At 36.6% G+C, this 12,122-nt stretch overlaps 1 protein-coding gene across 2 annotated transcripts in view; it reads right to left on the reverse strand.

The window, feature by feature from the left end:
* The window catches only part of LOC105672827 (probable G-protein coupled receptor B0563.6), a 37,538-nt gene extending 30,994 nt beyond the window's left edge, over positions 1 to 6,544 (reverse strand). The window contains exon 1 of one of the 2 annotated variants that reach the window (XM_012368003.2): positions 6,305 to 6,544. The gene's annotated coding sequence lies outside the window, so the exon portion shown is untranslated. The remainder of the gene's footprint in view (positions 1 to 6,304) is intronic. The other variant, XM_012368002.2, reaches the window with a different exon arrangement.
* Positions 6,545 to 12,122: the final 5,578 nt, after the last annotated feature.

The raw sequence follows: 12,122 nt of genomic DNA on the forward strand, positions 1-12,122 counted from the left end.
ATCAGCTGCCGCTCGCAGGCGGTGAATTTTCGACGCGAGCACACAACGCGACGTTTACGAAATAAGCGGGAAGCGATGGAAGCTTCCGTTCTATCGACACTCAAGTTTTATCGGCGTCATATTATGCCGAGCGCATGGAAACAAATCTTTAATTTCCAGCAACTTTTCGTGCATATTCAAGAGCCATCGGATAAGGCACTTCCGACCGAAGGCGTTATTTTAGTCGTAATGCAACTTCATTTCTCTTCGCGTCTCGGAACGAAGTTGCGAACTTAAAGAAGTAAGAAGAATCCAAGAGCGGAAATTTTTTTTTCCAAAGAGAGACGTCCATTCAACAGGCATACTTATATTTCAAGGATTTTTTTTCCTCCTTTCCGCCGCTTGTTTAGCCTTAAAGTTTTATTTTCCTAAAGAGAGGAAGTACTCTCGCGAGTTTCCTTTCTTTAAAATGGATGTACCGCTATTGAAACAGCACGTTATTACGCGCTCCTTTAACATTCTTCGGAGTTATAGCGCTTATTTCGGCAGTTACTTAAAACATTCTATTAACATGAGCATCGCCGCGCGATACATTCCGATTGCGTTTCGATCAATTTAATAAATACATATTAGCGGGTCGATGTGTCAATTGGGTTCGAGAATGGTAAAGCTTTCACGGACGAACCGACGCACGTGCGTTTTATCAGACGAGAGAGAAAGAGAGAGAGAGAGGAAGAGGAAAAATAGGAGGGACACGCGCGAGTTGAATTGTCACTCGGTTGATGGACGTTTTATCAGACGAAAGAGAAAGAGAGAGAGAGAGAGGAAGAGGAAAAATAGGAAGGACACGTGCAAGTTGAATTGTCACTCGGTTGATGAGTGTGTTAATTAAACAAATTGATAGCTGGGTGATTTTGTTTACAATTCGAAGCCGGTCGATGTGTCATATTTCCGGTTAATCTCGGCAGTGGCATCGGTTGAAAATTATTAGCGGTTGACCGACGTATGAGAGCAATAAAATTTATTGCCAAGCATTCTAATTGTAAGCTTGAAGAAAATGTCAATCTACAGATTTTATTAAAATAGTCTTTATCATTATTTTATGCTCTTTTATATTTGTTTTAACTATCGTTAAATCTATATACGTTAGCATAGAATTGATAAACAAATTCGATAAACAAAGTACGATTTTTTCACAGTCGCCTCGACAATTTTCCACGATGTCTTTGCCGGCAAAAGCATTTTCATGATAGCGCGTGATAACGTAATATTTGCCAACGCACTATACGAATAACAATAAGGGATATGCCAGTTCTGCTGCGTGAGATTTTGTCTCGTTTTATCTCAAGTGACTCCGGAGATTCGCGCTGCGGCAGTCACACGTCTCGCAATACTTGTTCTATATCCCTTGGCAGTTCTCGGGATTATCTAGCGCGTGACTCGAAAACGAGGGAATAATCGATCGACAAGTGACTGTTGCATCGAATTAAGGACTTATATATTATAAAATACATGAAAAGAAAAGGAGGAACAGTTTGTGTTCTTAGTGTTATAATTACATATAAAGATTAAATTACAAGACAAATTTTAAACGAAAGATTTGACTTGAGTGCAATTATTTGCGTTTACAAGTAATCTAAAATCGCTTTAGAATACTTGAAGCTCATAATTTAACGAGGGGAAAGAGCTTAGCTGCATTGTGATCCACTTATAACCATCACAATGAAGTATTCACTCGTCTCGAAGCTAATCACTCCGAACATCTATTTGAAATCTAAAGCTGAATTGCTGCTCATCGAAAAGACACTCGAAATTAATCAATCGACATTGCGACGAGTGTGAATCGCATTTTCACGCAGCGGAATTGCGGCGTAGATTTTATTCCCGGTGAAATTCCATGCTATCATTTTCTTATTTTCTCCTGTCCTTCTTGCAAATCGAAGATATCAATTGGGTATCGCCCGCCTTTTGTACCGTCCTATTCGTCCGATTTCCATCTTCGTGAATTTTCCGCGGAATGCTATCTTCCAAACCTCGATTATTCACTGGACACTTTTATGTCAAACGTAAGGACAAATTTTTTTGAATTTTTGAAGGTATTATTTTTTTGTGCACCCGTTAAAACGTATCCAAACGTATATCCATATTTGCTCCTGAATAAAATTACATGGACAAATAAAAATTGTTATGTAAATATAATCATATGTAATTCACGAATATAGATCTAAATTTATTATTTATGTTTTCTAACGCTTCTAAAGTTAATCATAAAATCGTTTTGTCTGAAAATTCTGTAAGGAACATTTATAATTTTGAAATTTCGGTCGGAAAATTAGGGGAGTTTTATTTTTACCTAAGTTCAAAGATACAGTCGCTCGTGAGGACTGAAACTCGCACAGGGAAATTTTAGTAAATTTAGTTTTTAATTAGGTGCGTAAGACCGGCAGCGCGCTCCAGGAATTTCTTATTAGATCTGCTTAGAGAACTCCGGGCAATTATCCTCAATGGTGGCTAAAACGTGATTACGCGAGCTTTCATGACGGAATATTTTTCACGCTGATAAAAGGCGTCTGGGGAATCTCGGCTTCGTGAAAGAAGACTATTTCGTGCACCAGTTGCGCGATATTAACAACAGTTGTTGCTACACAAACTGCTAAGATATATAACACATACCAACCTATAGAGTTTAGATAAAAAAAAAACTGAAAAAAATTCGATTTGCTAAGTATCAAAAAATTAAAACTAATGTAAGTATTAAAAAAATGGCAGAATTTTAATTGACTTAAAATTACACTGTTTAAAAAAAAATTTATCGCAGTCTGATAAAACGTAATAATTTTAGGCCCAGACATTTAACTTTACATAGTTTTTAGTTTGTAACATTAAGATACAGATTTTCTGAAACAAATGGTTCTTGTAGTAATTGTCGTTTTTTTTTTAAATCTTTTTATCAATATGGCCCACGCAAAGTTTTATTAGGCGGAAAGATTTGCTTTGACTTACGTCGATTTTTATATCAAACAGTGTATATATTATTGTCATGTAATTATGTGAATAAACAAACGCAACATGTAACGACAAGCAAACGATTTTTGGCTGCCACAAGTTCGTTACATTCAGCTGTTTTCCAGAGATATTGTTAATGCATTAATAATGTCACGTCTGACAGCGGTATTACAACCACCTGCCAGGCGTCTAATCAACTCTTATTGCTTTTTCTCTTTTTTTTTTCAACGCCCGGCGTTGGACCCCTTCGCGCATCAGCAGCATTATGAATTTCTATTACGTTTTTGCTCTCTTTCACTTTTTCTCTCTCTCTCTTTTCTTCTCGCTTGTAAATATTGCTAGTACCGTCCGTCAGAGATCGAGATAGTACGCGCTGACGTATTCCTGTACACATTGGCAGTGGAATATTCGCTTTTCCATTCACGTCACGTTGCGTACGCCAACATTTTTAATTTAAGTTCGACGCGAAAGAGTCGAGCGAAAAAAATTTTTTTTTGCGAATCGTGGACGGATTCCGAATAGCCGTGAATCCAGGACGCTTAGGAAGATGAAGAGAGAGGAGTGAAAACAAGAGAGGACTGAAACCGCTCCTAAGATTGTTTGGTGCAGAAGTTGCAGCATGACGCCACGATTAAATCGTCCCGCCGCCGTGACAGTAATAATTGCGCTCTCGGCGGGACACGTTTTCACGATAAAAAAAGGGGATATTAACGAGCGCCGGTCTTAACTTTATTAGCTTATCGCTCGTCCGCGCTATTATACCTGCTATTATACGCGCGCAGAATGAAGGAGATCCCCTCGCGTGCGAATGTGCTCCGAGAGATCGAAAAGAATGCGGAATGTCGTAATGACAACTGCGAACCACAGCGCAAAGCAATAGCGTAGTTTATGCCATGCATTTTATTGGTTCTGTGCATGCTTCCGCGTGCAAATCCGTATTCGTTTGCGTCGAAGGACGTAAAATACGGTATACGGTATTCGTGTGCCGCGCGTCTGGCGTTAAACACGGTCGTCCGTTTCCGTGATTTATCCGTTCAATATGGCGACCGTATTCGTCGATGTTATCGCGGGCTAAGAATCGCGCCCAGACTAAGCATTTAGCGTTAAACGTATGACATAAACACGGTGCATGCTCTTTGCTACATATCGCCGCCGCTTTAAGAGTGACCCGCGAATACAGTAAACGAACGCTCTCGGGCGGTCTCATCCCGGTATGAGCGAGCTCATACGCGGTTCGAAATATCGTCGCCTGAGAATCGTCGTCATTGCAGCAAATGACAAAGATAAGCTGGCCTTTGAACTCGCCGAAATGGAGGCACTTGAGCACGTACTGACAAGCGACATTGCTGCTTGCAAGCGCACTCGAGAAAATCCTTCGAAACGCGCTAAACGGCTTGCGCTTACTTGCTCCATTCTCAATAGCAATCTTCAGTCATCACTCGAATTCTTTGTTTGATCGTTTGTAAAGGGCATCGATTTGCAGTAATGTACAGGCTATTTCCGGAAATTGTGCTTCCAAGACGACATATGGAATAAATGACGCAAACGAATTTGATTCGTAAATGGTGCAATAAATTAGATTCTTAGACTTATTATGTTTTTGTATATAAATAGATTGTAAATTACAATTCTTAATAACGCGCTAGATATTATTTTCAACATATACTATTAAAATGTATCCCAATCGATAAATGACTTTATTCTCACTTCTGAAAGCTCAAATATAGCCAAAGCTCATTTTTAAGCGGCTCATTTTTATGCAACACGCTCGACGTTTGCAAACGCAACGAGAAAGGAAATGTCCGCTATTTTTGTCCCGTCGAAAGTTTGCGACTCTGCGTTTGCACCTAGCATTGGTCGAAAAGGTACCGGAGCTTTCGTTGTATTCAAAATTCAAACAACCGGCAATTCTCACGTTTCGATGCACATATATATGCGGTGTAAAGTGATTTCCATCGAAGATCGAGCACGCTTTCAGCCAAATCTAATTTTATGCAGCGTCATCAATGCACGTGTATTTCTTTCAACGACATTTTTACACGTAATCTTTGTAAGATGATAAATATCGCATGGAAACGCGAAATAGACCGGTGTGAACGTTCTGTCGCATGTGCGACTTGCCATTGAAAGTCACATTGCTTTAATTCACGCTATACACTTTTCCGTTACACGATGCAATTATATTGGTAGAGATGATTTTTTAAGGTTGTTATCCCGCTGTATATATATAGAAATAATAATATAATTAGAATAAAAAATATATATAGAAATTATTGAAAATGAATGTACAAAATGTTTAATGTACTATATAATTTCTGTAAATTTCAATCGGATTCTGTCGCTATGACACGAGAAAATAATGATTAAAATTTGGAAAAAATACACGTTCTTGTGGAAACTGATTGATCTGAGAAACGTTAAGCATATTTTAAGAAATAGAGAAACACATAAAAATTAAATATACAATTTGTGATATATGTACATGATTTTTACAAATGTGTATTTTTCCATATTTGATTATTATTTTCTCGGGTAACAGCGACAAAATCCGATTGAAATTTACGGAAATTATGTATAGCACATTAAACATTTTGTACATTTATTTTCAATAATTTCTCTATATATTTTATTTCTCTCTATATATATAGCGGAGTAACAACTTAAATATTTTATATCGGCTGAAATATTAATTTTAAGCTGCAACCGTTTGTAATGCGTGAGAGCGCTGATTAAATTCCGCGCTGTGGATGAATATTTTTAACGGAATTCGTTCGATTTATTAAAATTTGACAAAACAGTGTTCTACTGTATAAATTATTTGATTTAAAATGGGAACAAAATGACAGTTGTCAATAAAATTGTTGCTCTGGAAATTTTTATGCTGCAGAAAATAAATAATTATTTTATATTTTTAAAGCGAAAAGCAGAATCAACGCATATAAATATCGATATTAACTGACGATTGACGATTAATAATTGTTGCATTGCAATTTTTTCAGCACGTTTATCTTCAATTCTCTAGTCTAAGAAATGATGAAGAAACATGCACTAATAATTAATAGAATGAACAATATCGAGGAAACTGCTATTAACGCTTTCTAGCTTGATAATTAACGTAATTGATTGCTCATTATCCTTGCTTTGTCAATTAGAACGAAATGCTTAACATGCATCTTCCGCGGCAAACGGCATCGCTCCGCACGCGGTGCGGCATGCAAATCATTTCGCTCGCACGCTCGAAAACATGTGCGAGCCATACGCGTCGCTGCGGTCATTCTGATGATCAAAACGCTCAAAACAATAACGATGCTATAATTACCTCGCGATGCGCGCCGGTTGCATTTCTCGCGATTGAATCTCGCGCGTGTTATTTCCGGAAAGTGGGAAGTAATATCTCACGCAGTTCTTTTTTCCTCTCCTTGGATCTTTTCTCTGTTTTTCGCCGACCTGCGGAAAGGGCGACGATTCGTTCTTGCGACGCCGTCGAACGAACGAGAGCTCCTTCGAGCGCGTCGCGGCGCCAACTGGAGAATTTTCACGAGTGCACGAGTCAACCGCTTCGATCACGCGACGCATGCGTCGCACTCCAGCACTGGAGATTCGCGAGAAAAAAACAACGTGCAGCAGAAAAAGAAAACGAAGAAAATCCTGATAAGATTGCGACTCTTGCGGAAACGTCTTGCAATATCATCGAATGCGTTCCGGACGATTGCGTGCATTTATACATATATGAAGTTGAGAGATCAAATACGCTCCCTTTGCTAATGCATGCAAAAATGCAGGGATTGAAGCCGGCGCAAGATTTCCGGTCAATCGGAATTAAGAAGACAACGACGCGAAGTGTGAGCTAACAAGGTGATGCTAATCACACGACTCTGCTATAGCTCTCAGTTCTATAAATACTAATTTAGTACGCGACGCCCTCGCTTCGTCCGCGCTCGCTCGCTCTTATCTGATATTCATATTCGCAGCTATTATCTGAAAGGCATCCGGACAGCATCGGAGTGCATTGCGATGCGTTGCGGATAAACTTGCGAAACGGTACCAGGAGAATAATAATTAGAAGTCGCGCGTTTTGCGGTCGCGTCGGCAGATGCGGGTTTTTGCAACGTTTTGAGCAGTAAGGATGCAGAATGTATTGCAATATCAACAAATAGTATTTGGATGTCCAAATCATTGCGAAAAATGTTCATCTTGATTAAAAATCCTGAAATTCTACAAATTTGCGCGATTAACGTATTATTCCGCGTGCAATATGCTCTTCAATAAAATCTTATGCGTGATACAGATTTTAATGTTCTCGTAATCCACTTTCATCGCGCGACATATAACTTTTACAACAGGCGAGGCGACGATGATGTTCGTCTATGACTACCTGGATAGACTGCGGGGTTTTGAGATTTACGGGTCGTAACCACTTTTGCTCAACGGCGCAGACTGCGTGGAGAAGGCGGTGGGTGTTGTTTTGTATCGACACGATAAATTGCTTTCATGACCGAATCCTTCGATGATCCACCGTCGAACTTTCCGCATTTGGGCTCGCGTCTCGCAAAAGGGTCAATTACCCCCGATAACCTTGATTAACTAATCCTGGGGTAGTTTCTAACTCGAACAAGTATTAACTAACTAATCTCGAGCGCTTTCCATCCCTTTCTGAGTCATGTCTCTAACTATGACGTAGATGGAGAAAGTTGGAAATATTAAGACGCGGTGGAGAAGGAGAAACAGTAGCGCGTTTATGTTTATGTCCCTCGACGTTCCATTCGGAATCTCTTGAGACATTGTATTCACGATTCATGCTCTCTCAACTCTCAAAATTCAAACTGTATAACGTTCTTCTTTACTCGTGAGAAATATAATCAAAAAATTTCGAAATAAAAATTCATGATATTTGTGAGAAATATCAAAGTTACTTAAAAGATGCCACCGCTAAAGAGAAAGAAATATTGATCCAAATTAATTAAATTTTTACATCTGTTTTTGGAATTTAATTTATAGATTTTCTGAATTTTGCAAATTTTAATTATACTAGAGACACAAAATATTCTACCTTAAAATAATAAAATGACACACTCTCTAATGATGAATTTATTTGTATTATGATGAATGTATTTTAGGTATCACATACACATTTCTCGAACAAATACAATTTGAAAATTTTAATTGATATATTTCACCGACAATTAATATATTACATTTGGAGGCTTTGACAGAAATTATAATAATAAATTACATAAAATACAAAATATAATGAAAATACATAAACGTAAAAATGTATAAAAAATTATATAGAAATTAAATATTTGAAATTGAATTATTGTCTAAATTGTTGATATTTTTGTCTTTAGTGAGACATCGATGTTTATTGACTTTGATATGTCTCTGTGTGACAAATATTATACTTTAAAATTATTACTTTTAATACAATATTTTTATAGCCAATTATGAAATGTATGTTTTTTTACTTTTTTCTCAAAATGCGAACATTAAAAGATCTAAACTTTTAAATAAAAATAAGACGTTTTCGTCACAAATAATGCATTTTAACACCACTGAGTTAAAATATTATATATTAAATACTTTGGGACTTTACACAAAAAATGCATAAAAAAATTTTTAATCTTGAAGTTTATATGAATCATCAAGAATATATGAAATATATTCTTCATAATCCGTATCAATTTCGGTATATTCTTCGAGATTAAATATTTGTTTATGCATTTTTTATGTAAAGTCCAAAAGTATTTATTATATAATATTTTAACTCATAGGCATTAAAGTTGCATTATCTGTGACGAAAATGTTTTATTTTTATCTAATAGTTTAGATCACTTAAAGGATATATTTCATATATTTTTCATGATCCGTGTAAACTTTAGTATTTTTCTATGCCACACTAAGAGATTGCTCTGTATTATTATCGAGATATCCAACTTTTAAACTTTACATACATATAAAAGAATGCATGAAAGAATGTATGAAAGAATGTTTCTTGCGTATTTTTCAATTTGTCCGAATGTGTCATTTCTATATGATAATCCAGATGATTTGAAATAGCTAAGTCGTTGTGACAAATATTACACTCCTCCTCTTCATTCATTCCATCTCTTTTTGTACAATATTTCCATAGCCATTTGCGAGGTATATGCTTCTCCCGTTGTTTTTTTTAAATGTGAACTTAAGTGATTTTCTGCAAATTCAGATATAGACAGAACATTTGCATCACACAGATAATACATAACTTGTTTAAATACTTGAAATACGTACCATAGTCATTTTATTAGTTTTATCTCTTCTTCGTATTTTTAAATTTCTTGATGAGTATTTGCTTCTGCCGCTGAAGAATGCGAACTTAAGTGATTTTCTGCAAATTCAGATGTAGTTTTCTCTCTTCTTCGTATTTCTAAATTTCTTTATGATGTGTTTGTATATGTCTTCCGAAGCTTGCAGGGCTTATATAATATTTATTTTCGCAAAACATGCACTGTACTTCAAAATCCGGCAGTTTTATATAATACTTCCACAAATGCTTTTTAGTTCCAATATTTAGCAACACTGTGTCCGTCTGAAGTGACTGGACGCGTGTAACTGAAAAGTTTCTGTTGAAAAGTATAAGAGAGGATGAAAGAAGACGCAGTTTCCCATTCGAATGTAAATATTTATACGTCGGCCAAGTCTAACTAACAGTTATCAAAACACACGGTAACATCTCATGCCGAGTATGTACATATAGTAATAACATCTTACAATTAGTGAAAAAGATTATTATAAAAGTCCATCATTTATATATTATACCACCATTATTGTCACAATTTACAGCCCTATATACAGTGTTATTTAATGCAAATTCTGTTATTCACATACAGAAATTAATTAAACTTATAATTAGATTATTACATAAATGTAAAATGTAGAGTAATTCAAAAAATAAATAATCGGACCGCGAGCATTTATATTAAATCAGTTGAATTGCATCTTTGATAAAGTCCAGAAAGGATTTAAGCAAAAAATTTGGAAATAGCCAATCAGGATCAGTGAAAAAGTGACAATAATGAAAATTTACATGCCTTTTTTTAAGAATTGCACCGCGAAAAGATGAGAGTATCAAACTTGTAAAATTGATATTTAATTCTATGTAGAAAATAAAAAAATCAGATCGAGAAACCAAATTATTTATCGATGACAGAGCGTATAATATTATACGACCCTCAGAATAAGTGTTAAATGTTGTAGCTTACAAGTGTCATAGCTTGAATGATATTTATCACGCGTTGGACGGACGCAACAAGCTCGAATTCGTGCCGCGGGCGAAAAAGATCATGCCACCTTCTTCGCTCAGAAGGTGGCATGATCGAAATGGGGGATTTGATCTACAGGGAGCGCAGCTTAAAAACTTGTATACCTCGGCATGAGGTCGACAAGCTAACAAGGGACAAGGGAAATCCGCGACAAGAGATTTCTGAGTCCCTTATACGTGCAACAAGGCACCGCTGCGTATCAATAGCATCGATGTTTCTTTTATCATAACGATCACATACGTTTTATTAAGACATCAAACTCACATATCCGAATGGTCGTTGTCGTAAAACTATTTATCTGGAAATAAATCATGAGTCCGCAAGAGAGTGTACAGCAAACTTGATGATATTTTGTTAGTTGAGTAAAAAAAAATTGACCAGCGTTTTCGTACTGCAGACTTGTGAAGTCCAATCAAATACAATCATAGATAATAATATATATAAAAAATTAAAAAGAGATGTAAAAAATATAAGTGAATTGTAAGAAATAAGATTAGATGATGTAATATTTTCTCTGATGAAAATTATCTAATACTATTTCTATATTTACGCGCTTTAAAAAATTTATTTGTGTTAAGATGATGAAAGTTTAAATTGAATTTTTTGTTTATGCGAAAAGAATCGATGCGGTTTAACGCCAAGATTGATCTTATTGTTAGCGACAATAACATTCTCGTTCGACGCCTCTTTTCTCCACTTTATGACGCACTTGTCGAGGAAAGTAGGGCACGCTAGGTCTTCGATCATGATAAAACTATGACTGTGCCGCGATTACGTCCGGAAAATTATATGCCAGCGATAATTTACACGTTACGTGAGTCACGCGTGAGGTGCGATTAGCCGACGCGCCGCCGACTGAAACTTCGCGGAAGTAGAAATCCGCCCGCCGTTCGACGCGAGTGCGAAGGTACGTCTCGCAAAAACAATCGAATGTATCTACGAGGGAGAGTCAAAAATAGAGTCAAAACCTTAATATTCACAGTTCCTTTTTACTGTCATATTAAAGTTATTTTTTTATTCTCCCTTGTATATACTTGCCATGTATTTATTTTACGTACGTGGTTAAAGCTGAATAGACCGATCGCTCGACGAACATTTTAAAGTAGTGCTTGGGTCATTTAGAATTGGGTGCTCGAGTAATATCCGAATAGCCGGATATTGAAAGCACTATTTTAAAGCCTTTCTCGCACCGTCGTGCAGTTTCATTTTGACGCGGCAACACAATATAAATACATATCGCAATAACCCACCGAAATAAAGCGTCGCAAATCCGTCGCGTCAGGATATTGCTCTCGTCTACGAGGTATCGTAGTGTCTAAATAATCGAGTACGTGAGGACATGCAACCGAACAAAGTGCATGAAGGGAAAGTTTGCTAGGAACTGATGGACTGCGCCGTAAATACTAGGTCGCTGGTCAGCTCCCTAGCTATGCTGGGGTGCATTCCTTCAAATGAAATTCAAAGCATCACCAAGGAATATCAATCTTGTCTTTTCCGTTACATTTCTCAATTAAATTCAACAAATTTATTATATTATTGTTCAATTGTATTAATATTTTATTTTCTCCATGTTATTACCGTTAATCTATCGTTCTTCCACATTTTTTATATTCGCAGAAACCAAAAGTAACCGTATAATATAAATATTTTTTGCCGCGAAAGAAATACTTTTTATAAATTAGTAACATAGAGTCCGCAAAAATAAGTCAGCCCAGAATCTCGCGGGATCTCTTTAACTTTCGCTTCTATACACGCTTTATAGAAGGTACTGTTCGCCCGTTTGCGTTTCAATACCGCAAAACCGCAAGCGGCGGTTTTATAGCGACCGTAAAAACGTAC

This window comes from Linepithema humile, chromosome 1 (assembly GCF_040581485.1).
Source record: "Linepithema humile isolate Giens D197 chromosome 1, Lhum_UNIL_v1.0, whole genome shotgun sequence".
NCBI classification, from domain to species: domain Eukaryota; kingdom Metazoa; phylum Arthropoda; class Insecta; order Hymenoptera; family Formicidae; genus Linepithema; species Linepithema humile.